The 26,572-nt window shown below is 34.8% G+C and overlaps 1 protein-coding gene across 6 annotated transcripts in view; it reads right to left on the bottom strand.

Annotated features, from left to right (window-relative positions):
* Positions 1 to 26,572, bottom strand: part of CDH18 (cadherin 18) — a 490,995-nt gene that overhangs the window by 164,645 nt on the left and 299,778 nt on the right. For 3 of the 6 annotated variants that reach the window (XM_066559563.1, XM_066559548.1, XM_066559538.1), the window contains one exon: positions 17,338 to 17,417. The gene's annotated coding sequence lies outside the window, so the exon portion shown is untranslated. The remainder of the gene's footprint in view (positions 1 to 17,337; positions 17,418 to 26,572) is intronic. The other 3 variants (XM_066559523.1, XM_066559555.1, XM_066559530.1) reach the window with 1 other exon arrangement.

Genomic DNA, 26,572 nt, shown 5'->3' with positions numbered 1-26,572 from the left:
CAGAAACAAAATTAAACTAATTTTCTTTCTAGGTTTCATAGGAACCCAACAGAATAAATTCAAAATCCCTAAAGAAGAACCAAAAAAGAATTTAGAAGTCAGACAGAAAAAATACTGCAGTGGAAGAAAATGTATTAGGTGTCTTTTGGCTGCAATTTTTTTTGAACTTCTGTTTCTCTCAAGTCCATAATAATAATGGAATCCCAAACCTCTTAGCTGAAAACAATTCCTCATCAGAACAATGGAAGAATACTTCAAGACCACTGTACATTAGAAATAGACAGAAAGGACATATTTTCCATTGCTAGCACTCAGTTCAGGATAGTGGGTATTGCTGAAGTGAAGAAAGAATTTCAGTCTCTTGTGGTTGTGCAGGAACTCGAAACTCTATACATCATTTTCAACTGAAGAAATAAGTTTTTAGACATCTAGCATTCTCCTACTTGTTTCCAAAGCACTTTAGTCTCCCCTCAATCCTTATGAAGTCCAAGACACCATTCCCTTAAAATTCTGTCATTCCATCTCTGAAAAGGTTTATGCAACATGAATAATTATTATCTCTCGTAAGTTCAAATGTGATTTAATAGGATTTTTTTTACACTTAAATGTTGTATGATGTCTAAATTAGATCAGGGATAAAATCCAGCCTTTCTGGGTCTCACATTTGTTTCTGGGTATATTTCTTAGTTTCCTTGCCTTTCTGCATTCTTTGCTGATTCATGTTAGAAATAATTTTTTACCTTGAGGCATGCAGTTTCCTTGTATAGATTTCTATATATACAGATGATCTATTTAAATAGATTAGCCATCATTATACTTAAGATGTACATTAAAATTAAGAAGTGTCTCACAAAATAGTAACTCTTTAGCTTTATCCATTCAAGTATTATTTTTCTTCCCTTTGTTTCCATCCTGAGAAATGCCTGGGAGCCATTCATAAGACCAGAAGCAGCAGGTAATAACTTACAATTGGTATGTAAAGTGCATTGAGATTTCTCAAAATAGAACATTTAAAATATATTTTAGATTATTACTACTAAACTTTCTTTTACAAAAATCTGTGGGAATAGTTGAGATGGAAAATTCTTGCCTCATAAATTGTGTGTATGAATACAGAAGCTACCAACAAATCAAGATTTACTAAACAGAACTTTATTTCTCTTCCCTCTCAGAAGTCATCCTTAGGAAAAAAAAAAAACAAACAAACCAAAACAATCAAGATGGAGCCTTCAAACTGTTATGCCACAGTCATATATGAGCCAGAACAAATATTAAGGACATATTATATTAATAGATATATAGATATAGATATATGTGTATATGTGTATAATATATATTGTAAATAATATATATTTATGTATTATAATATAAAAGATATTATTCAAATATATTGGAAAAATAAGATAAAATCCTACTGCAAAATATGAAGGGCTTTTTTCATCTTTTGACTAAAAAATGTCTGTTCATCTTAGCATTAACTTTAACAAGGAGGCAATACATTTTTATTTAGTAAAACCACTATTTTATTAAATTCAATTAAGAGATTTAATTTTAAGCATCTGAACCCAAAATTAAAGTTTTAAAATAATTTATTCTGAACAAATATACTTAATAACAACAACAACAATAACAATAATAATAACAACAATAACAGTAGCAGGAAAAAACATTGCAATATCTACTTCTTGTTATACTTAGAAGTTGATGCCTTCAAGACTTCCTGAATTGTACATGAAGCCTAAAGAATCATTTCCAAAAAGAAAAATTCAGCAATCAAAAGAGGAGGGGGTGTAAGTGTCAATTCTTTGAACTGTTACACCTCTGGAAAACATCTTTAAAGCCAAAGCCTAATTAATACTCAGTACAAAGGTCCTTATTCAGCACTCTCCTACTAAAGGTCTAGAATAAGCATTTAATAAAGACTTGACACCCCCACCAAAAGAAACCTCAAATCTACCTTGAAGACAGCAGTGTGTGTCTGCAGGGGAAAGTTCAGATGGAAACAGCTCACACAGTTAACACAGAGGAGACAGTAAAACAAAGACTAGGCAAGAAACAGAAGAAAAACAGAGGAGAAAAAAAACAGAAATGAACTTTCTGAAATCCTTTGAATCGAAGCTAACATACTGAGATGCTGCCTGCTCATTGCTCTTGTCTGCAGCTTCAGAGTCAGTGTCTTGATTTATGGCTTTTGTTATAAAGACTCATGCAGCTGCAGAGTAGACTTCTGTTACAGCCTTCTCCTGGGAGTCCTCATGAAAATGAGTTGTGTAACTAAAGAGACTGTCAGAGTGAGTTAAAATTAAAATAAATAATTAAATAAGGTGAGATGGGAAAGTTCCACTAACATTGCTGGAAATCATTACAGCATGGGAGTTACTGCTTAGTGTAAGAGCCTCTAATGAATTCCCAGGAAACTAACAGGAGCATAGTGATGCAAAATGTGTATGTTTCACCACCATGAGGAGATGCATCTTTTGTAATGGATCTTGCCCTGAATCTCAGTGTCCTCTGTCTTCCATCAAATTGAATCCCATTTGAATTCTTCTGAACGATCGAGTTTTGCAGATGCACATTTAGCACAATTCCACATATCTTTTATACCTCCCTTTTAAGTTCCATGGTGACAGAGTGACAATTAGCTATGGAGCTTGTAATAATTAAAATTGTTTATATGCTTTCTGACTTCTCTCTATGCCCTCTGCCCTGTAAATCTCCTCCTATCAGAAAAAAAAAAATCAAAATCTGAACAGTTTCAAATCACTATCATTTTTATTTATATATATGAACACCTGAAAAAATCTTACGTCCTGGATTACCTCTGTTTATTGTTTATTGCCAATATTATATTCTTCAGCAGGGAAGAAAAAACTGTGTATTCACCTGGAGACCAAAGGCAGAATAATGCACTAGGGTCAGAAAGGAAAATTGAATGTGATTTTTTGTTACATCCCTCGAATAAGAGTTTGACAGATTGCCAAGAGAGCATCCAGTATTCCTGAAGATCTCAGGTAACTGGCAGAAAAAATAGTGACTTTTCTAGGTAGATGAAGGAAAGTTGTTCATCTGTAATTGATCTCCCTTCTCTATTCCCAAGGCTGGTAGAGCTGAGCTATGGGAAGTTACATAATAAACGGAAGCACCAAGTTCTTCTTGGCCTAGGTAATAGAGGTAATAGAGAGACAATCCGTAATTGTCTGTCTTCTGCACATGCTAGTCAGTCTGACAGAAGTAGTGACAAAACTGTCTTGGAACGCATTTAAAACTGTATTGCATGTGACTGTGTTGCCTTTTTGTTGTTTTGGTTGTACCTATGTGTATAAGATTGAAAACTAAGAAAACTCTAATTAAGAATTAAAAAACTCTAATTAAAAAACTCTAATTAAGCATTAAGAAAATGCTCTTGAAATAGTTAAATAGTGATTCCAGTAACCAAAAATGTTTTAACTATAGTTCTATGTTGGCAGACCTTCTAGAAATGGGCAACTGGACTCCTATTTTACTTCAATAGCATAAGGAAATTTCCATTAATTGGTAAGATAATTGCATGAGATATCAAACTCCTAAATTATTGCTAAATTTATTTGTAGGCATATCACTATTCTAAAACATAGACTTTATCATTCTGGAAATTGATCAGTTTCCTAAAGAAACATAGAGAAAAAAGCATTGAATGCCTCTCTCCTCACCTCTTTAAGCCAGCAAATCTAGCTGATGGCTGTGCAGTGTTGAGGGGGGTTATTTCTTGTACCACTCTTTCACATTTATACACAGCATTTGATAAAGAGTATATTTATTAGCAAAAACCCAAAAAGTGTCTGTAGTAATCTAATACCAACTATTAATTTACCTATAAAATTATTCTACATAAACTCCCCTTTACAAAATAAATAGAAACAGCAACTACAATAAAAAAAAATAAAGGCACCTCCATGAAAAATAAAGACTGTTCTTTCATATATGGCAACAGAAATTATCTTGTGTGAACAAAAGGTTGGATAGGGGAATAAAAAAAAAACAAAAAACAACAAAGAATCTGACATTATAAAAAAAAGAAAACAGCATGAGAAAAATTAAGCTATAAAAGAGACACTGAGAAATCACTGGAAAACAAATCAAGGCAGAGAAGCAGATTGGAAAGTTCAAGTGCAAACAGCTGAAGCTGTTAGTGAAGATGTAAAAAATCCAGCAGTACAATGTTTATGAAATGTAAGAAATATATTTAATGCAGTTCAAGAGAAAGACAGTTGAATAAAGGAAATATGAATTGGGAACAAAAATCATGGAACAAAATTCCACAAGGAAGATGGATTTCTGGGAATTGGTATGCTGAAAATGGCAAGGGAAGTACAAAGCTCATATATTTTTCCCTAGCATTTTTACATTGCATACCCAAAAAGCTACTTTAACTTCCACATTTTCACATATAATTCACAGATCAAGGCAACTGCTAACACATTTGATATCAAAAAATTAAAAAATATGTACCATATAAAGAAATGAAACAGTATAAGAACAACTGTAGAGGGTTAATGACTACAAATTGTTATGCAGTATGTGAAAAAAAGCTGGGATATTCTTAGATTCAATTTACAATCAGAGAAACACATTATACAAAATTAATTACTTAGATGAGTACATCACTCTTGCTGACATTGCCCAAATGAAAATCAAGAAGAGGAAAAGAAATGCCCTCCTCTTTTTTTATTTTCTTACCCGTTATCTCCTATCTACCTACAAGGAAAGAAACAGTTATACCAAAAGCTCAGGAAGAAACAAAAATCAGCAGACGTATCCTGGAATACTGTTACAGGGAAATCACATATTTTTGGGCATTCTAAAACGGCAAAAAAAAAACAACAGAGAAATCTTTCTCATGGGTAAGCAAGCTAGCTGGTCCTCTGAAAAGAAGTTTACATAACAGAAAAACAATTTGGCATTACAGATGTGGGTTTTACATGCCCTAATGTTGTAATTAGATACCAAAAAATAGTCATTGCAAAGGTAAAAATAGTCATTGCAAAGGTAAAGATCCCATGGGATTTTTCAAAGGTAACAGTAGCATTTAGCTGCAGAGTTTTCATTAAGTTGTTTTAAATTATTTCAGATAGCAAAGTGTGATGGATTTTTCAACACCATCCTGACTGACATACACACATCAAATTATCCACACTTGTGAGACTCCATTCCTCTTACTGCCTTGGAGCTCCAAGGAGACAATGTCAGAAGACTCCATTAATTCTACAGGTTGTAGCACCTAGGATTTCTTCCAAAAGTGTTCGCAATCCAGGCTATTTTTTAAAGTGTAAAGCCTTTCTCTTTTTCTCTTTCCAATTTTTCTTCCATTTGAGGCATATACTATTTTCAACTATTCATTTTACCTTCAGTTACATATTACATAAGGTTTATTGACAATTAATTTTTTCTAAATTAATATTTCTTGTTTAGTGACTCAGCTCCAGTACCTTTGAAGTAACAGAAACTGATATATTACTATTCTGTAAAGATCACAGAAAATAAATCTTAGCCATCTTTTTGGATTAACAACTGCTGAAACTGCTGAATAAGTGAGTAGCTTATAATTATTTCAATAGTTTTCAGAGGCTTAATTGAAAGATAGTGGAATTGTTCATATTTGCACTATATGTTTGGTTTTAGACAGCTTGTTCCTAAACCTTTAACCCAGCACAAGTATGGATTCTTCTTTATTTCTAGCACATAAGGTTAGTTAGATGTTTTCCTTTGTAAAAATATTATATTGTGTTAATAATATCTTGAGACTGAAAAATGAAGAAGATAAGACCAGACATGACTTTCCATTCAGCATTAACACCCTGAACTTTCTAGGGTGTTTTTGTTGTTGGATTTTTTTTTTAAGTTCTACTTCATCAAGATGAAATAGAAAATTTCAAACTTTACTTTAAAATCCTAGCTGCAGCCCTAGCAATCAACCAGCATTGGTTTGATTCAAGTCCTAGATAAAAGTTAATTTTCTTTTTCTTTTATTTTTATCTCAAGTATAAGAAATAATTACACTATTCAGAGTCTAGACTGCCTGTTAACTTAGTAAGCATTAAAAACTTGCCTGGTTGGCTGGAACAGGTTGCATCAATTAAAGCTGGGGTCACAAAAGAAAATAGACATCATATGAATAAGAGCTTTTGCAACTTCATTACTGTCTACAACTTCCTCACAAGAGGAAGCAGAGGGGCAGACACTGATCTCTTCTCTCTGCTGATCAGTGACCTGAGAAAATGACGTGTGCTTGTGTCAAGGAAGGTCACAATCACCTGAGGGATGGTTGGGCACTGGAACAGCCTCCCCAGAGAAGTGGTCACAGCACTAAGCCTGTCAGAGTTCCAAAAATATTTGGACCATGCTCTCAGGCACATGGTGTGACACCTGGGGATGTCCTGTGCAGTGCCAGGAGTTGGAGTTTGATGGTCTTTTTCGGTCCCTTCAAACTCGAGATACTCCATGATTCTACAATTATTAGTAGAAGAATTATCACATTCCTTACAGAAGGAGGCATGAACTGTAGTTCCAATTTTGTTATGAAGAGAATTTTAAGGACAGCCTAGCAGCACCTGCAATTAAAAGAGCACAGAAATGCTGAACCAGTGCAAGCAGTTCTGGCCAAACCACTTCCCACCTGGATTAAAGGAGATTAGTCATGTGTTTTATCTAGTTGGGCTTCACTGGGAAAGAAAACCCACTGGAATCCTACCTAGCTGTACCATGAAGATGAATGAAGTATGAAAAGCCAAAAGAGGCTTAGAAGATAAATAGTCACCAAAAAAAACCAACCATATTTGGAAGGTTTTTATGTTGGGAAAAGAAACTCCTGAATATTTACTGGGCTAGCATCTGATTTATCATTCCTTTTTTTGAAAAATAAGACAGTCAAGACTGTTGTTTACCAATGTCTTAAAATAACAGATTTAATAGGAGTTCACTGAATTTGTAACAATAAATGTGGAGTCATGATCAGGGTACTTTCTTCTGGGACTGTGCATAGCTTATCACTAAACACAAGCTTTAATGGATTTCTTAATGGGTAGCATTAATTGAAGCACCACTCACAAAAAGGAAAACCAGCCACATTACACTAGGTGACTAATCCAGCACCTTACATGGCCAAGGAGATTCATTCTAAATAGTCCAAATAAAGGATACTAGGCACACAGACTCCCAATATAATACAAAAATTAAAAACCAAAACAAAACAACAAACAAAAACCACAAAACCCTCTAAATATTTCAAAAAATGTTATTCAAATAAAAATGGTTTTGTTTTATTCAACAACAGTAATAAAATTTTTTTAAAAGTTGCGGGGAGGGAGGTTTCTAGTGTTTTTTGTATACAAAAATATTAAATTTTTTATACAAACAATCAATGCTCCATAACAAAACACTATCAGTCCTTGAAATTTTCATTAGAAGCAGGTTTATCATTGCCAGACCCAAATAGATGGGTCACGTAAGATCCTCACCTGCTGAAAATATATCAGAACCACTATGCAATCAAAGTTGTATTGTCGCAGCAGGATTTTTAAAAGTTTATCTAATTGATGCTTTGGTTCGATGATGCAAGACTTGCTTTGGAGCAAGATGAGCTGTGTTCTGCTATGCTGTCTTTTACACTAAATGTGAATGGTTAACTCTAGAGATTATTTAAGATTCCTTTATTTTTGAAAAAAAATATTGAAGATGGCTATTAGAAAGCATTCTTATATTCATAAATAGGTACAGGAAATTATTAAACATTACTAAAAATCAATGGATTTGATACCCTGATGACCAAAGACATTTTACGAGAGTTAAATGAGTTATGAAACAGATATTTCTTGAACAAAAAGGGATTTGAAAAGTTTGCAAACAAGACTGTAAAAGTTCTTAATCTGCAAACAGCACTGCATGTACACAGGCAGATAATGAGCACTGCATGTACACAAGCTACAATGAACAGATTATCTAAACATGACATTAAAACAATATTAAGGCTTTCAGTGCCATCCTCACCTGACATAAAAAACTATTTTGCCTATCATAAGCAGGGATATGGAAATTACAGGATAAAAGAAGTGAAATGGCATAACAAATGACTGAAGAAATATTTTTGCAACTCTATCCAAGTGATTTGCACTGAGAGTGACTGTCAGAAGCACAACACAGTAACAACACAATTAGTCAGATAAAATCCAGCCACTGTTTCTGTAAATATAATTGCACACACAGTCATGCTAGCCATTACCTGCTGTGAAAGGAACAACTGTAAAACACAGAGAGATGATTCATTAATCTGACTCATGTCTCTCTCTGTTCCTCAACCAGAGAGGAAACTTTCTACATTTATATCTAAGGTCCATGTACTAGTCAAGGGTAATATAGGGATGCAAGGTAGTGCAAAGGTCCCTTTATATTCCCAAAGCAGCAGAGGCTTTTCTTCTGTGCTATTTCTCTTCCCAAGGAACTTGCTAGCAGAAAAAGATCTCACTGATTTCTTGACTCATTCCTCCCATATATTAAGGTCAGGTCACCAATCAGGGAACAAAGCAAATACAAGAGACACTGATGAGCAATTACTTAGTTTAAATAGAAAGAACTTGCAATAACCCACTTGTGTATAGTCCACATGTACTGTTTGTCCTAACAAATTATTTCTCAAAAATGAATAGCAAGAGCTCCTCTGAGGAGTATGGTAGCATCCCATTGACTAGCAAAAAATAAATGGAAGAGAGATCTAATGCAGATGTTTCAGTCTTCAGAAGCAGTTAAAGGCATTTACCTCTTGTCATTTGCTAGCAGTTCGGCACTTTACTTTAAACTTAAAATCATGTACACTATCAATAATAATCTTGTTACAGAAATCTTAATAATGCATAACATACAGTATTTTTGGGGGGGTTTCTAGGCTGCACACAACTGTTTAACTGCAGAGAAATTTGTTGTCTGGGTTAGGCTAACTGAATAAATGTTCAGAAAATGGCAAATATGGCAAAACAAGAGGCAACAGAGAAGTTAAAGACAGAGCCAAGAGGAATGGCTCAATTTCACAGAGACCTGTGAGAGAAGCAGATGAATTCCACAGATCATCCCAGAAGCATATGGGGGCTCTTTTGGACAGTCAAGACTTGCAAAGTCCACACCGCCCAGATGACTATCTGAGTACAACTCTTTAAAGCTGAGACTACCTAGGTAATGCTACCAGAGATACTGAGCTTCAGTGTACTTGTAGAAAAGCTAAGGCAAATAAGGAAAAGGTAATTATAGGCCCTGATTATCACATAACACTTTAACTCAGATGTCCTTAAGTCTGTGATTGCTCCTGTGAAATTTCTTCGGCCAAACATACTAGAATCAGTGTTAACCACACAACTTCACTACTCTGATGCCTCCACTAGATATGCATATTGTACCTATGTGAACAAAATTCCTACAAGCTCCCATCTTTCAGTAGTCATACTGGTCTGTTTAACTTTAGAAATAAATCTTCCCTGATTAAATAATTTTTGCCCGGTTTTCCATTTCCAGTACCCAAAGCTATGGACAGGAAAAAAAAAAAAGAAAAAAAAAAAGAAAAAAGAGAAAAAAGAAAACCCCACAACCAAAAACCTCAATCATAAAAACTGTTTATAGGCACTATCAAGAAGAACTTCTTTATTGTGAGGGTGACCAAGCACTGGAATGAATTGCTGAGGAGTCTGTGTACTCTCCCTCCCTGGAGATATTAAAGAACCATCTGGAGAAAATCCTATGCAATGTTCTCCAGGATGACCTTGCTTGAGCTGGGAGGCTGGACCAGATGACCCACTGTGCTTCATTCCAACCTGGCCCAGTCTGTGGTTCTTTAATCTTGCATTTTTTCTATCAGAAAGTGAAAATTCTCTTGTATGCATGCTGGTTTGCATTGTATACATATATGCATATTTTTTTTCTTCAAGTGGAGGGGATCCATAAGCAGGATGAATGGAATGTCTTTTCTGCCTTAAGAAACTGTGTATTAGACAACATGGTATTTGTAAAATAGGTAAAAAATAAATATAAAAATGACAGTGTACTTGTTAAATGACAATGTTCAGTTATCAGTGGAAGTCAATATTGACATGAGGAAGACAGTGACATTTTCTTGTGTTTGTCTGACTATTTGATACCTTGTTTTTTCTAACATCTATGCATATCATCACAACTTTTATTCTCGGGAAAGCAAGATGACACCAAAACAACAACAAAAAATTCAACTCTCAATTTTTATTCATGTAACAGTGTCTATGAACACGTACTATTTCATTATATTAATTAATTAATGCTGTTATAGTAATCTTTAAGAAATTAGTTTTGTGCTAATCCTAAAACACACAAAATCATGTTCATTCTCACTCATCTTTTCAGAGCAGAAAGACTTATTTTTATTTCAGATTGGTTTTTACTGTTTTTCCTAAGCTTCTTTTCTGAGGCAGAGAGCCTGTTCTTCATTTCAGCAAGGTAGGCTTTTATAACTTTTGTGTTTCTCCTTTTTTTTTTTTTCTAGATATAAGTCACCTCAGTTCTTCCTTAAAAAGTTCTCTGTTATTCTAGAAAAGTTATTTTTAATTTAAACAAAGTCAGACCTTACTAATGGTCTTAAGATTCATTTGAGTTTCACACAGTGGACAATTTTCACAAACTAGTTTAAGACTTAAATAGCAAACTGTGTTAAATATACTAATCCCACTGATGGCCACAGACTTTGTATAAGCAACTTTATTTCATGGTTGTGAAAATTTTAGCTTTCATTCTTGTCCTGACTGCTTCACAGGAATGTATAAACAGGTAGATAAACAGAGATTTAATGTTCAAGCCATAACACCAGCAAATCCTCAGAAACAGAAGGGGAAGGAGAATCTAGGTTAATCAGTAGGATCATGTCTTAGGTTCTGATTGAGCAAACAAAAAAAGAGTTACTTACATCTAGGCCTATTAAAGAAAAGCTCATTCACATTAATTGGCTTGTCTGACTAAAACTTAGCTTAAAACGGAACATTTTAAAAATCACGTTATTGGTGTTTTATGGTGCTAGAAGAACAGCTTTTATACACATAAGACTATATGCATAAATTCAGCAGGAAAACTTAAGAATGCAGAATTCAAATTTCAAAATATGTTTGTCTTCCATTGTCACAATAGTAGCCTAACAACAAGTGAAACCTTGTAAGATCATTTTGAAATTGTTCATAAAGGCATGATATCTTATACAAGACTTTCTACTGTGAATTGAAGACTTTCAAGAAATAATTTGCTTTCAGAGAGAGCCTCAAACTGTAGCTTGCATGTTTTCTGGAGTTAGCTTTGTTTCTGCAAGTGAGCAGGATGAGGGTTTAGTAATGTTGAGCATCACTAAGTGAGCACCAGAAAAAGAACTGAAGGACTAGCAAAATTGCACTCTCACTTAAAGATGGAAAGCATTTCACAGCAAGGATCCATATCTGAGCAAGGACTTGTATCTCATTTCCAGTTCTTATGCTGTGTTCATAGAACTCTATTCAAGCAAGTCCTGAAAATCGTAGACTAAGATACCTAAATAAACATGAAAACTATCTTTGAGCAAGTTGTAATTAGTTATATCCTACTTATGAAAGTAGTCATTCAGCTGAGTTACTAGAGAGAGAATAATTTAAAGAGAGATAGGACAATGAAAAAGAAATTTTAATGTGAAACAGCTTCCAGGTTTGGTTTTGATTTTTTGTCTTTTCTTTTTTTTTTTTGATGAGGCTTGGAATATATAGAATGAAAACAATCAAGACAAATAATAACTAAAATTGTTCACCTATAATTTCATCTGTAACCTGCTACTTTTGATTAAAGGTAATAAATATTTCATTGTTAAGACTACATGAATTTCCACATATTCTAACATAGAGCTACTGTTACTACATATGGATTGGGCTGTTTGTGAGAGTAGTAGCAAAAACTTACCAGCCTTTAAGAATAAAAAGGATTCAGTTATCAACAAGCAACAATCTTCAGCAGAAGACAGATCATTATAAAAAAAAAAAAAAAGCCAAAACCAAGCAAACCAAAAACTACCCAGAGTGATTAGAAAAGCTTAAAAAGCTAATAAAAGTTCATAATCCTGATCTGATGCAGATTGAATAGCATTAAGGAAGCTTTAAACCTCTTTCTTCTTCATAGAGAAATTGTTTTCACAGGAGGCTAAAGCAACTTAGCAAATAGGAGACTAAGGGGTCACTCTTTAACTCCAGCTGATCTTTAACCCCAGGTGATGGCTGATGGAATAAGACCCTGAATAGCAACTATCTTCCATCCCAAACCCCATCCTATACGGGGAAAAACAGCCATGAAATATTTTGTTTGTTTGTTTTCTGCGGCAACATCACTTTTCAAGGAGCAGAACAAAGCAGCATTTTTTTTCATAGTTATGAAATCACCTCCTACACACCATCCTCACCATCATCATCATGCAGCTTGCTGTAAATTTAAAACTTGAATATAAGTTTTGTTTCTAAAACTCTGAATTGTGAGGTGCTGACATTATTGGGTTTGTACACATCTTGATATTGAACAGTTTGTAAAAGATACCTGTGTCAGATTTAAGCAACACTGACAGGTGTTAAGCACTTGTGCCTGCCCCTTGCATGAAAATGAAGGGCTCTTATATGATTATTGCAATAATGCAGATTTACACATGAGAAGGAAAAGAGACACATGAAAAGATACACACCCTGAACAAAATATCCAGTAAAGAATTTTACAGTAAAGAATATTCAGTGCTTAATACAAAGGCAATGAAAATAAATAATACTGAAGAATTAAAACAATTCTGAATTGACACTGATGAATTATTAGAGTAATAACATTTTGTAGTATTTCCCCTAAATAACAGAAAGCAAAAAAGGAAGTCATCTCTTTTACCATTCCAAAGAATTAAATATTCTGGCTTTGTAATCTAGAGAACCTATTTCTATAAGGCATGAAATTTATAAAAGAGTGAGTTCTAAGTTTTTTAGATTACATTAGTTTTTGTAGTAATTTACTTAACACTTTCTACTACATTTCATGAAAACAGATATTCTTGACTTCCATTAGTTATATAGTTATATTTATAGTTATATAGTTATATAGTTATATTTATATTAGTTATATAAATAGAGAGAAAATAGTAAAAAGGAGTTCAATGTTATATTGCACTACAAACATTACTCTTAGAAAACACTGGGGAAAGGACTGAAATTCATTAAACTGCAGTCTTGTCTTCTACAAATGTTTTCATAATCAATTATATTGATCAGTTTGGACTCCAAATTTTAAATTAATAAAAAGTGTGTTGTGTGGGGGTTTTTTTAGATTTTGTATTTCAAAATCTGAGTTTATTTTCTTTAGAAACATACAAAGCCCAGTTGAATTACATAATGTATATATAATTAAAAAGAAAAAGGGCAAAAAATAAAGAGGAAAAATGTAATCAGGATTCAAAATATGTCCAACATCACTTCTTGCCGTTTACATTTCCAGTTATTCTGTCTGTAAACGGGAAATATGTACCAGAGCAATTCTTTTTGTGAACAGCTTCTTTCCAGCTCTGACAGCAAAGGACAGAGCTTGAGCTCCACAATATGACCAGGCATTTGGGTTAAAGGCCAGTGCTGCCTGCATTGTGCTCAGACACCACATGTACGCTCATACATGTGAAAGCCAATTTTCTAAGAACTCATCCCAGTGTATTTGCACTATACCAGGGATTTTGTCAGTCAGGGACATCTCCCTCTGTAAAAAAAGGTCAAGAACAGACCAATATATTATCAAGAGGCAGAGTTCAACCCTGTTCATTTCAGCATGTGTTCAAACAAATGTCTAAGAAATACAGCCTGCTATGAGGAAACAAGAGTTTAATGCATGAACAAGGACATTTGGTATGTAGTATTCCCATTTAAAAGAGATTATTAAAGGATAAGTATATGCTATATATAGACTATAAGATGCCCTTAACGTACCTTGGATAGAAAATCATTCAAATATGCCATGTTCATAGACTACTGAAAGAAATAATTAACTTATTTTAGCTAACATATAAAAACAAATGCAAAGTACTCATATATGTCAATAATATTTGGTCCTGAGCACTACCTAGCCATAACTTCTTCTAGTAAATATTCTATTAATTTTTACCATACCCTCCAAGTCTTTTGCCTTATATATACATGAAAGAAAACAAATTTTCTACTGTCAGTAACTAAATTTTACCAAAAACTCAATTATATAGCTAAACATCTTGTGGATTTTAGTGAGGTTTTTTTCCTCCCTTTCATCTTCTACCCTTCACTGTTTTTATTATATGGACTGTAATAAATCAAAATATTTTTTATGCAATCTGGTTATATACATACACTATCTTATTCTAAATACAGGCATTCTAAGTACAGGGAAAAATCTCTCTGCATTTCTAGAATTCACTTTCTGATGCACATCTATTTTCTCTTGATAGCAAAGAAAAAAACCAAAACAACACCACCACCACTTCATAAGCAATATTTTAGAATAAAGAAGTTATAGACAGGAAGGGTTCCATCTCATCTACTACAGCTGCTTTTAGCAATGGTGTTATGAAAGTAAGGCACTAGAGACCATACTTTTTTCTAATCCATTTTTTACTGCATTTTCACCAGGGAGAAAGGAAATGAGACTCCAGGGAAGCTGACTATACGTGCTAGTGGTAAGACACAACCTACAAGATGCGGATCGTTTGATATGTACAAAAAATAAATGACTGAAAGCAAACAATTTATGGTACAGCTCTACTTCTATCTATTTTAACATTCGACCATAAAATCCAATGCATCAAAAATTTACATGTCAAAATATCATGAATCACCAGAATAACATCAACACACAAAAAATCCAGCTCATTTTAGTTTATCAGTATTTCTTAAATAAACACGGTAACAGCTATGTACTACTGATGTCAATATACTCCCACTCTGCACAATTACAGACCATCAGAACAACTGTTCATCACTGACTGAACACTCTCAGTAATAATGAACCTTCTCATATGCACAGACAAGGCCTCAAACAGCTAATGTCAAAGTAATCAGTCTTTATCCCTGACACAAACTCATCATACGTGTTGTGTCCTGAAAAATAGTCTTTAGGGAAATACAGGAGAAAATATTCTACAGGCCTATAACACAAGTACTTTGTAGCATCTCTTCAATTAAATTCTTTAATAAAAGCATAATTAGTGCCAAGTGCGTAGGAAAACCCTTAGATAGCAACTCCTCTGATCCTGCTAGGCAGGGCAAGATTTTTACAAGTAACCTAGCATCAGAATTTTGTTTCTGAAAATAAGATCATCAGCTATTTACTGCTCACAAAATTCTGGTAAAGGGATTATAAGCCTTGCAATCGTCATCGTTCTCTCCAATATCTTACTGAAATCCTTTGGTTTCACTTCTACTATACTTGCAATTCAGTGACTGACTGCTGTGTACAACACAGCCTTGACATTGATTACTAATACAGTATTGCAGCTACATCCCCATGGTAACTTGCTTTCAGATAATTTCTATAAGCCATATTTCTACCAACCACAGGAGATGTCCTATAATATCACAGTAATTCCTAAAATATGCAATATTTATTAAAAAAAAAAAAAGCAAAACACGCCACGTATTGTTCCATTAAAATCCCACAACCCTTCTAGCTTGTGTGATTTATCAATTTTCTCACTTTTTCAGTTCCGCCCTTCCTCTCTAGCAAACCAGTATTCATTACTCAGGAGCTGAAGTTAGCTTCCATCCAAAACCCAAGGAGACAGCAGAGGAAGATGTGCAATCCCTCAAAGGCAGAAGTATTGAAACTAAATTTTGTGGATGGAAAAAATTTGCAGCTAGACAAGACAGAGGATTTCTTTCAACACTCAAAAATGGTCAAATTTGTGGTCCACTTCCTCTGGTTTTCCTCTCATTTCCTGCTATCTCAATTCAATCTAGTTCACTTAATGGACAGAATACTCTTCATGTCTTTTAGCTGAATCAGTATTTCTCTGGCTATTGTGCTGCATATGACTTCCCAAGGAAATAAATGAGCACCAGACATGGTACAAAAATGAGAGAGAAACATAGCTGAGAGCCATAAATATACTAACAGTGAACAAGAAGATTGATTTGACTGGGTCTAATCTGCTTCCTAGGTACATCGACATTAAAAAAAAGAAAATACTCTATGCTCTTTCCAGCTAGTCCTATTCCGCTAAAACATGACACTGTTCTTTTAATTTCCTACATGCTGCTTGGTGCTGTAAAAGCATAAATATTTTGTGTATTCAAAAATATGCAGGGAGCAGTTTGTTCCACTGTCAGGGAGGTCTTATGGCATTCTCCTTCCCTGCACTTGTGTATAAACAAAATACACCAGAGTATATTAAAGCCATGTTCATATTTCCTCAGCTAACAGAAGTACAACCTAGTGCTATGAACTTCTGCCTCAGCTGCTGTAATATTTTCAATTGCAAGAAAAGCAAGAATTTCATTTTAAACTAATTTGTTCAATAATCAAATTTTTAATGTATTATAGACTAAGTGTAAGGTTTAAATATTTTTCTTGTATTACTATCCTCAAACAACAGTTTAAGTGCATAATACACTCACAAATACGTTTAAATGCTTCTAAGGCCGAGCCTCACCGATTAGAGTTCATTAGGATAGCTCAGCTTCTCACATCCAAATCTACCCTGTAATATTCATTATTATATAGTGCTTTTTGCTGCAGAGATAGTTTATGCTGTGGAGAAATTGAAAGCAGTTAACACCTGCATTTTGAAATTGAAATTTTAATTTGACATGAATCAAAAAAGCATTAAAATTAACAGACAAGCATGCTGCAAACAAAGCTGACAGTCATTTTTAGTATATAGCAGAGCAGCGTTTTTAATAGCATGCAAATACTGTTGACAGGCATGTCTTTATTCAATTAGTTCCTAGTTTCCAAGGGCAGAGTAGTGTGCACACATCTAAACTGTGTTTTCTAATTTTAGAGGCTTTGTATATTGAATATTTCAAACTACTTAGTATCCAAATCAATTTAACAGAATGCCACTTAAGGTACTTTTCAGTTTTGGCTTTCAATAATTTACATTGTATACCTCAACACTGTTCATGACCTGATCCATAATTACATCCAAGCAGATCTCTTGGCCTTCTTTTTGAAGTATTTCAGAGTAGTTATACTTATAGGTGTGCACATTTTTGTATGCCCCTCAGTATTATAAGTTTCGTGCCAATCCATCTGCATATCCTGTTTCCTTCTGTGGCTAAAATAGCAGGTAAAACGGGCACTTACTGTTCAATGGTTACAGGGCACTTCTCCACTCCTCCTTTTCCAAATGCTTTGCCAAATCAAACCAACTGCCTCCTTAGCTGCTGGGAAACAAAAACAAAAAACCCACACACACGTCAGAATTCAAGGAACTGAGGGAGAGGGCATTTTACTAAAAAAATCTCTTAGGGAAAGGAAAGAGCAGTGTAACAGTGGTATTAACACCAACTTTTTCTCATAACAGCTAACAAGAATGTGGACAAAAGATCCCTTCTCAGGAGAGCTGTGGTGGGACACAGTCAACATTTTTAGGCAAAAAGAACAAAAAAATACCCAAAAATTGTATTAAAAATATAAAAAAAGAAGCATAAAGCCAGCTTGTTTGTCTTTTTACCAAACTGTGAACTATCAATAACTCAACAATTAATTATATTTTTCTAATGCATTCTCCACTGGTCAACTGTATTAAAGGATTAGCCAAGGTTTGTCTACAACCATCAACCATATCAGTATCTTTTTTTTTATTTGCAAATGCAAATGTTTACATCTGGATACAAAATAAAGCTTCTTTGAAAACACTTTTGCTTTTTTTTTTTATATAAAACCTGAAAATTTCCACTGGAGAAAATTCAAATTAAAAAAAAGGCAATTGTAAGAAACATATTTTCTGAAGTACCTGAAAGCTGCTGATTGCTTAGCATTCCCCAGAGGTCTGAGTAAGCAATGCAGTGCAAACATTGGCTATTCAACAGAGTTATTAATAGCTGTGATTCTAGAACAAATAAATTGTGCTGGTATTATTCCTATAACACTAGTGTGATGCAGGACCTACAATTTACAGTAAGCCTCATTTACAAAACACCAGATAGCATCTTAAAAAATTAAAGTTTAAAGAGTCATTTCAAACATAATCTATATTAGACATGCCACTGTGTTGAGCACAATTCTGTTTCACAAGGTATGTAAAATGCATCATGACTAAAACATGAAATAGGAACAATTTGCTTTCTAAAAGTCAGTATCATTCTCACACTCTTGTCAAGACCACACCAGCTACAAAATGTTTTTCTATTCACAGCAGCTGGTGGCAATACTGACAGACAACATGAAGACCCCGTCATGTGTTGCACTGCACAATCACTCCTGCAAAGAGACAGCCTCTGTACTGCATAGGTGGAAATGTATTAAAAAATGTATTAAAATATGTATTTTTGAACAGAAAGCTGCCCTGCATGAAAATGGCTATTATTTCCATATTATAAGCAGAAAAATGAGGCATGCCCAGTTTCATGGGGTAAAATCTAAATGCAAGCAGCAGTCAGATAAAATGAGATCTGAACCTCTACTCACTCTACTTGAGTAACTTTGCACAGGACAGAAACACAGATGAGCTGCTATCAACTTCATATCCTTGCAAAGCTACAATTAAATTTTTATCAAGAAAATAATTTTTAATTTATTTTTTATTGACAGTAATACTTTTTTCAACTTTCTGTTATTCACATTTGTATTCTTGCACTGCAGGAAACCTGAATTTAGAGATGAGAGATCCTGTAAAAAAAAAAAAAAAAGTCTCTTTTCTGAAGATAGAGTACTTAATCAAGTGCTTAATTAATTTGCCTTCCTCACCTATTTCAATTTAATGTCATAATTCTCATCTCCAGAATGACACCTGCCAGTACAGGTGTTTTACTTGGCATTTCTGTGTGTGCTCCTGCAAAATGAAAACCGAGTTGGAGTCTGGACAAAATGGAGGGGCACAAACCAGGATATTATTGGAGTTGTTCCATGCTCTGATTCCCAAGGCTAATCCAGGGAAAATAAAATATTATTGCTACAATATTTTAGAAGAGGCCTGGAAAAAAAGTCAAGGAATAGAAAGGGTGAAATATTTTCGTATCTTTTTTATCAGAACTCCTAAAGAGAAAAAGGTGAAGGAATTTGCAAATCACCAACAGAAAAACATTCGAAGAGGCAAAGTAAGGCCATGGGGTTACTGACCAGTTTTGCCATTAGATCACAGGGAAAAGCACAAGTGAGATATGCTGCAAGACTCCTGTCTTCTACTGTAGATAACATTGGGTAATTATAAGAAAGGTGGTGACAAATCTTTTACTAGGGCCTGTTGATATCAAAAACGGGATGGTGATTTTAAACTAAAAGAAGGTAAATTTAGACTGGATGCAAGGAAGAAGCCTTTTACATTGATGTGGTGAAACACTGGAACAGGTTGTTCAGAGAGGTTGTGGACGCCCTACCTCTGGAAACATTCAAGGTCAGGTTGGATGGGACTAGTAAAAAAAAGCATGCCCATTCCATCAGTTAATGTAACTATGCTTATTTCAATCAAATAGAGAAACATTCACCTTCTCACAGTGACAGCAAGAGGTATGAGTTTATAACTTTGTTTACAAACAGTAGGGTAATTCCTGAAGGTTTTTTGGGTTCAGGTCAGTGATTTATCTGTTTGTTCTAAAATGAGAATGGGCTCCACAATTTCTACGCAATTTGACACTATTGCAGCATCAAACATCATCTGTGTAGTTTTTAGAACAATCCACTAACTTTGCTTATTTCTCTCTGGTCTCCAGCTTGCCTTCCTCATCCTGCCTCCTTTCTTTGTTGTGTAAGAGTTTACTGATGTTACTGATATACTTACTAATCAAGACTAGACACTTGCCTTCCAGAAATGGCTTAGCTTTGCCAGTGTATATTTTATTCTTGGGCAGAAATAAAAATCTTATTAAATTATTTCAGATACCAATTACTTTATTTGAAAACATCCATGTGTCGCATCTCTTAAAAGATGCTGAATGCTCTGTACTCTTACAGATGTCTTTCATGATCTTGCAATTTGTGTAATTCTTAATGAAGAATATAGTTACTATGAACTGTCCATCTGCTTTGTATCATTATTAATATTTTCTCAATTGTTCTGTTGAAAATTACAGTGTAGCATCACAAATCCAGTTACAATACCCCTAATTATAATCTCTGCTGACAGAATGATCCAAAATGATCCTCTGGAAGTCTAAAATGTTTATAAAATTTGGGCACAGGAGAAAGGAAAACAGTTTAACTAACATGTATTTTCAGTGCTTGCTGAGGAAAGACTGGTTATGTATTCATCAGCCAGTGACTGACAAAAGTAACTTTTAGGAAACAACTTCTGGGAACCAAATTAAACTGCTGAAATGCTGTTTCTGAAAAGGTTATTTAGATTATTTCTTAAATCATGTCTCCCACTATGCAGAAGTTATTGTTACTAGGGAGAAACAAACACTGTATGTGCTTATTCTTTTCACTTATGATTAAAGAAAAAAGCAAGTGTCTGAAACAATTCAGTACATCTTTTGACCAAGTGCTGGATAAAATAGGGTGCAATCAAAGCCTTGACTTGAACTGTGAGAGGCTTCATTCCTTGAGTGGCTTCAGTAATTGCAGCGGGCTTACTGGAGAAACAGGCTAAAGCTCATTGTACAGAGCAAAACACACAGCACTAAATTTTGTGGTCTGCTACACACCCCTGAGCAGAGCAAGGAGTTATATTTAACTCATATTCCAGTTGTGCCAAGAAAAAAAGCTCCTGGCAGATTAAGAAAAGAAGTAAAGTTCAACACTACCTTCTGTGTCTTGAAGAAAATACAAGATACAGATAACAATTTAAAATAATATGACATATATTATCAAGTAAGTTTGAAGTGAGCAAGACAAGGTTTTTCATTTTTCTCTAATTCTTGCCTGAGATACAGCAGAGTAAGATCACTAAGATCATTTTCCTTTAGCAAAGCTTAAGGTTGGAAGCTTTCAGGTCTCTGTTAGGTGCTTACATCCCCCAGTGTGATGTTCTTGTTTCTATACTTAGCTGGAATCCCACTGAGCAAATGGATTGCATGTGCAAGTGCGGAACAAAGTCAGGCTTTTAGTGTGACAACTTTTCTCCCTCCACTGGCTGGGAGAAAGGAAAAAAGATTTGAAGTATAAAAGAATAACTATAAATCATTTCAGGGAATATATTTACCATGCTAATGTGCAGCAGGGTTTAGAAAGCCATTATCTAAGGGTTACATATAATCAACATTAACTATACGCTTTCAACACATAAAACCATTAAATTTCAAGTACAGGAAATAAGCAAGTCACTTACAAGCTAAGTAAGTCACTTAACTCTCTTTTCAGTGTAGTTTAGTCACTGTGAGAACAGAACAAATAAAATTAGCTACCATCTGACATCAGTATTTTTAAATTCTCAGAGCAAGGGAAAAAACCAAAGTACAGTGATGTAAAGTAACCTCTGAAACCTCCAGGCTGTTTTTGCATTCCATGCACAGGAATCTTTAAACCCAATGGCACTTTGGTGCCTTATGCTATGACACTGAGACATGAACACATGGCATAGGCAGACTTCTAACTCCATGGATATAACACCCACATGGCCTGGAAAACCTGTGATTTACAACACTCTAATAGAAATTCAGGCAATAGTCTACAAAAACTTTCTATGAAATGACTCAAACCAAACATATTTCTGATTAAGTATTTTGCCTTGAGGCAAATATGACTTCTGCAGCTCTGTCTTTTTTTGAAAACTAGTCTTCAGGAATCATAGGCCTCTTTTTCCAATGGTAAAGTCTGGAGTAAGGAAGACATTGATGGAAGAGAACCATATTAGGGAAATTTTAAATAATCTGAACATACATAAGCCCATGAAGTCTGATAGAAAGCACCCACAACTATGGTGGGAACTGACTGATGCTATTGTGTAGCAACCCGAAGAGGTTCTTGAAGACTGAAAGAAAGCAAATATCACTCCAAAATTCAAGAGGACAAGGGGAGAGATCCAGGAATCCACAGGCTGATCAACCTCACTTCCACCACTGGGATGGAGCATCTAATACTGGAAAATATTTCCAGAAACATGAAAGACAAAAAATTATCTGGAGCAGTCAGCTGGATTTATGAAGTGGAAATTGTGGTTAACTATCCTGATTCCCTTCAATAAATGAGGAGACCAGCTTGGTGGCTGAGGGGGGAGCAGTGGGTGTTGATTACTTCATCCTCATCAGGGAGGCTTTTGACACTGCTGTAACATCTTCACAGAGAAGCAGATGAAGTATGGGTTATGTAAGTGCAGTGAGGTGGATTGAAACCTGGCTGATGGGCCAGGCAGAGAGGGTTGTGGTGAGCAGCACAAAGTCCAGCTGGAAGCCAGTGCTGTACCCCAGGTGCCACAGCACTATTTAGATCTTCATAAATGACCTGAAAAATGGGACATAGTCCTCTCTTCTGGAGATTGCAGATGATATAAAACCAGTGGTGGGTGTGGGGAGCTGAGATGAACCAGATGGTTGTACTGCCACTCAGTAGGATGTCAACAGGCAGGAGAAATTGATAGAGAGCAATGCCAGGAATTTCAGCAAGAAAAAACACCAAGTCCTGCAACTGGGGAGGAATATGTTCACACAAATGACAGATCATTCACAGAAGAAAAATATTTAATGTCCAATTCCCTTAGGTTGGTGTATAGAAGTATGGTATATGCTATAAGTATGCTAGATTGTCTCTTGTACAGTCAACTGTTATGCTTGAATTCAAACACAGGAAAGTAATCTTGGTTTCTGCTGTTCTATGAGGGTTTTTTGTCACATATTGAAAGTTTTCAAGTGACCAAAATCCCTCTGGCAATGAATGCTAATGAATATAATGATTCATGTAATGACATGACTTAGCTTTACCCTTCAAGAGCCAGTGCTGCTCTGTCTACAGACCAAACATATGCATTCTCCTGATACAGAAATTGTAAACTAAATGTGCAGCCTTGCAGGGAATGCCAGGGACTTATCCACAGGTAAAATCTTCTATATAGATCTGATGATGCAAAGCCTTAGTGAAAAATAGACTATATGGCTGAACTGAATGATTTCTCTATATCATAGATTTTAAACCTTCAAGAAAATATTGTACCAAGAAAGGGATTGGTGAACAGTTCTGATATTAAGAGTACAGTTAGACAGTAATTCAATCAAAATGCTTCAGTTTCTCTGTGTAAGTTCTTCAGAATTAGACCCCTAGCACGGTTCAGGAAGGCATTTTCAGCAGTATTGCCAATAAATAAGCAAAACTGGTAATTTCTTTATCAACTTTTTTGCACATTTTCATATATCATGAACACTTGCTGCTGTTTCTTGTGCTCCTGTTAGTTTACTTTCACATTATAGGTAGATAGAGATGATCTCAGCACATAATACATCTGATCCCAATTAAATATTATCATTCAGTTATTCTACAGAGATCTTTGCAACACACAGTTTTAAAGTACAGATTATAAAGTGTTAACTTATATGCAAAGAAATGTAAGAGGCCACCAAGTGTGCTTTGTAAATTACCTTACAAAACCTTTTAAGCAAGTGTAATTTGATGTTTAATACAAACAGAAATAGTGTAAGATTGCCTGCCATTTTGACATCATATATATAATACAGCTCAAGGAGTGAGGAACAAACAATTTGACGCAAGGCTTGTGCAACCAGGATAACTGCAATGCCTCTCACCTTAGCCTAATAAACTATGTGGTCTAGACTGTTTTGAATGCTATAGACAGATGCAAGCACTTGAATTTAACCTTAAGTTTGCTTTAGTTGGGTTTGATGAGTGGCAACTGAGTAACAGTAGCTTCAATGTGTCTGAAGTCTATGAACTGGGTCCTGGAACAGCCTAACAAGAACTCCAGACACAGATTTCTTCCTCCTTCTCTGGGGCTGCAGTGAGGAGGATGGGTAAGGAAGGTTGATACTACAGGCCCAATGGAAACAGAAGAATCTCCTGGTGACTGCTGTTGACCTTGAGGAATCTCTGGGACACAGTAAGATTTTCTGGTAAACACTTCAGCCTCTACCTTTATAGAAGTATTACTGTAATAGATTTTACATTGAGATTTGACATCTAGATGCTTTAGAGCAATAATGGAATTATAAATGGCAGTAAAGGTTCAAATCGGCTGCAAATATTATTCTTTTACACTAATCTCTACTTTCCCTAAAACAGGATTTACTTCAAAGAATTCAGAAAAAGGTAAACAAAAACTTATTCATGAACATAGTCAAATCTGGCTTTCTAAACTAATTTCAATCTCAAATGCACAATTGTTCTGTTGACAGAAGCATTTCTACAAAAAATGTCAATCTGCTACACAAAATTAAATATTATAATTTTGTGTATATAGCAGGAAAAAAATCTTTTAAAAATGTTCTTCAGTGGTGTAAAGTTTTCAAAGATCTTTGTGTAAATCCACAAACCATATACTTACAATCTCAAAGTTCTTAAATCCCACTTTTACAAGTGCTGTGATGCAGAAAGAAAGGACTACTCATATCAATACAGGCTTGAATAATTAGGGGACAGGCTCTAAAATAATTCAAGATTATTTTAATAAAGATCGCTTAGATAATAACTAAATAACATTATATAAGGTAGAGCTAAAAAATGCTTTCCTGTTGCTAGAAAAGACCATCTGCAAGGATAATTAACTCACAAGGGTGGCTAACTGGGATAGTTAACTAAACACAATTATTCATTAAAGAGGTTAAGTTCTCTTAGTCCTGCTTTCTTATTTTTCCTTATTATTTTATATTGTTGCACATTTTCCACCAAACAGTAATCTTCATTAATTTTCCAGTGTTTTCCATGCAGTCCTAAAATCACATGAAAAATAAAGATCTGCAAGGAAGATAATTCAGCGACTTGACATGGTGCTCTTCAATGGCAGTCACCATCCTTATCTTGAGGATGTGGAAATAGCTCTTGTTTTTGTGTTAGGAAACTGCCATTTCAAACAACAGATGAGTTTCCTTGTATATTTACTGTATTGCTTCCCTTTTCTTTGCTACAGTTATGACACAACCTGTTCCTATTTAAACAGTGTGCAAGTCAGATGGAGGAACCTGGTAATGAGATTTCTTTTCAGCTGAAGACAGAGTTGCAGCTGGGATGCAAACAAGATATTGGTTTGAATGCACACCTTGGAAGTTAACCTACCCTCCCTCCTAGTGTATATTCTAACACAGAGACAGCCCTCAAAAAAAGCAAATGCTTTTGCTCAAACAGTTTCACAAATAAGGAACTTTAGACATTATGTCCATAATTTATGATCAAAAAGAAGGGACAAAATGTTGACGAAAGACTTGAATAGCCAGTAACAAAATATGCTGGGGAAAAAAAAGATAGAAAAAAGAAAATAGTTCCTTTTTTCAATACAACTTCTGTGGTGCTTAGAAGAGAGATATCTGCATAGGTACCCCAAATAACCAAAACCAAAACAAAACAAACCAAAAAAAAAAAACCCAACAAAACACTACCCTGAAAAATGTATTCATTTACCTCTGTATTATATACCAATTCACAATTGTTTAGTTGATTTTTAAGTTAACAGGCAGAGACTGCCATTCCTCTCTTGAGTATTTTAACTCCATCAACAATTTACCCCCAAGCCTGAAAAAAATAAAACACACAAAGCTTGCTCCAGCTTCTCTTGCTGTTTGGGTCTCTCCATAAAGTGATTCTCCATCACTGAAAATCATCATATATTCTAATGTCAGGTCCCAGAGCCTTATAGCTCAACACAGTAAAAAAATTTCAATCTTAATTTCCCTCATAGGGCAGATTCTAAAGGCATTCCCTGTTTCTACCAAAAATTTAATTCTCTCTGATCCAGAAAACCATTCCTTGCCCTCAGCTTACATCCTTGTCAGAGCTGGACATTCCCATCTCTCAGTATAACTCAAAGATAAATGCCCTTGAATTGTACAGCCATGTTTTTGCATCTGTGACTGAAATTGTTCAGGAAAAGATTTTGACATTCTTTTGCAAAAGCCAGAGAGGCTGCTCGTTCACACAGCATGAAGCTGACTTGAGCTCAATGAGAAAATTGTCTGCCAATTTCAAAATCTTCCCAACCATCAACTAACTCCTCATTCCACCCTCAATGATTACTGCAAAGCAGTTGAGTCAATCAATCAAGTTTACCATTTTGTAAGAAGTTATTAGAGGATTCTCAGGTACACCACACCCTGACTATCATGTCTGAAAGTCATTAGCCCGCAACGTTTTGAGCAAATAGTGCAAACTGAAAATTGCAGAATACATAATAAAACTGTAAAAAAATAATTATCACATGCTTCTTCATGTTAGAATAGCCCTTCAATATGTATAATTATAAGACTATTTCTTGTTTCATCTATGTTTAAATTATATTCATTCCATG

Source organism: Molothrus aeneus, chromosome 1, assembly GCF_037042795.1.
Source record: "Molothrus aeneus isolate 106 chromosome 1, BPBGC_Maene_1.0, whole genome shotgun sequence".
Lineage (NCBI taxonomy): Eukaryota > Metazoa > Chordata > Aves > Passeriformes > Icteridae > Molothrus > Molothrus aeneus.
This window is presented reverse-complemented; position numbering and strand designations above follow the sequence as displayed.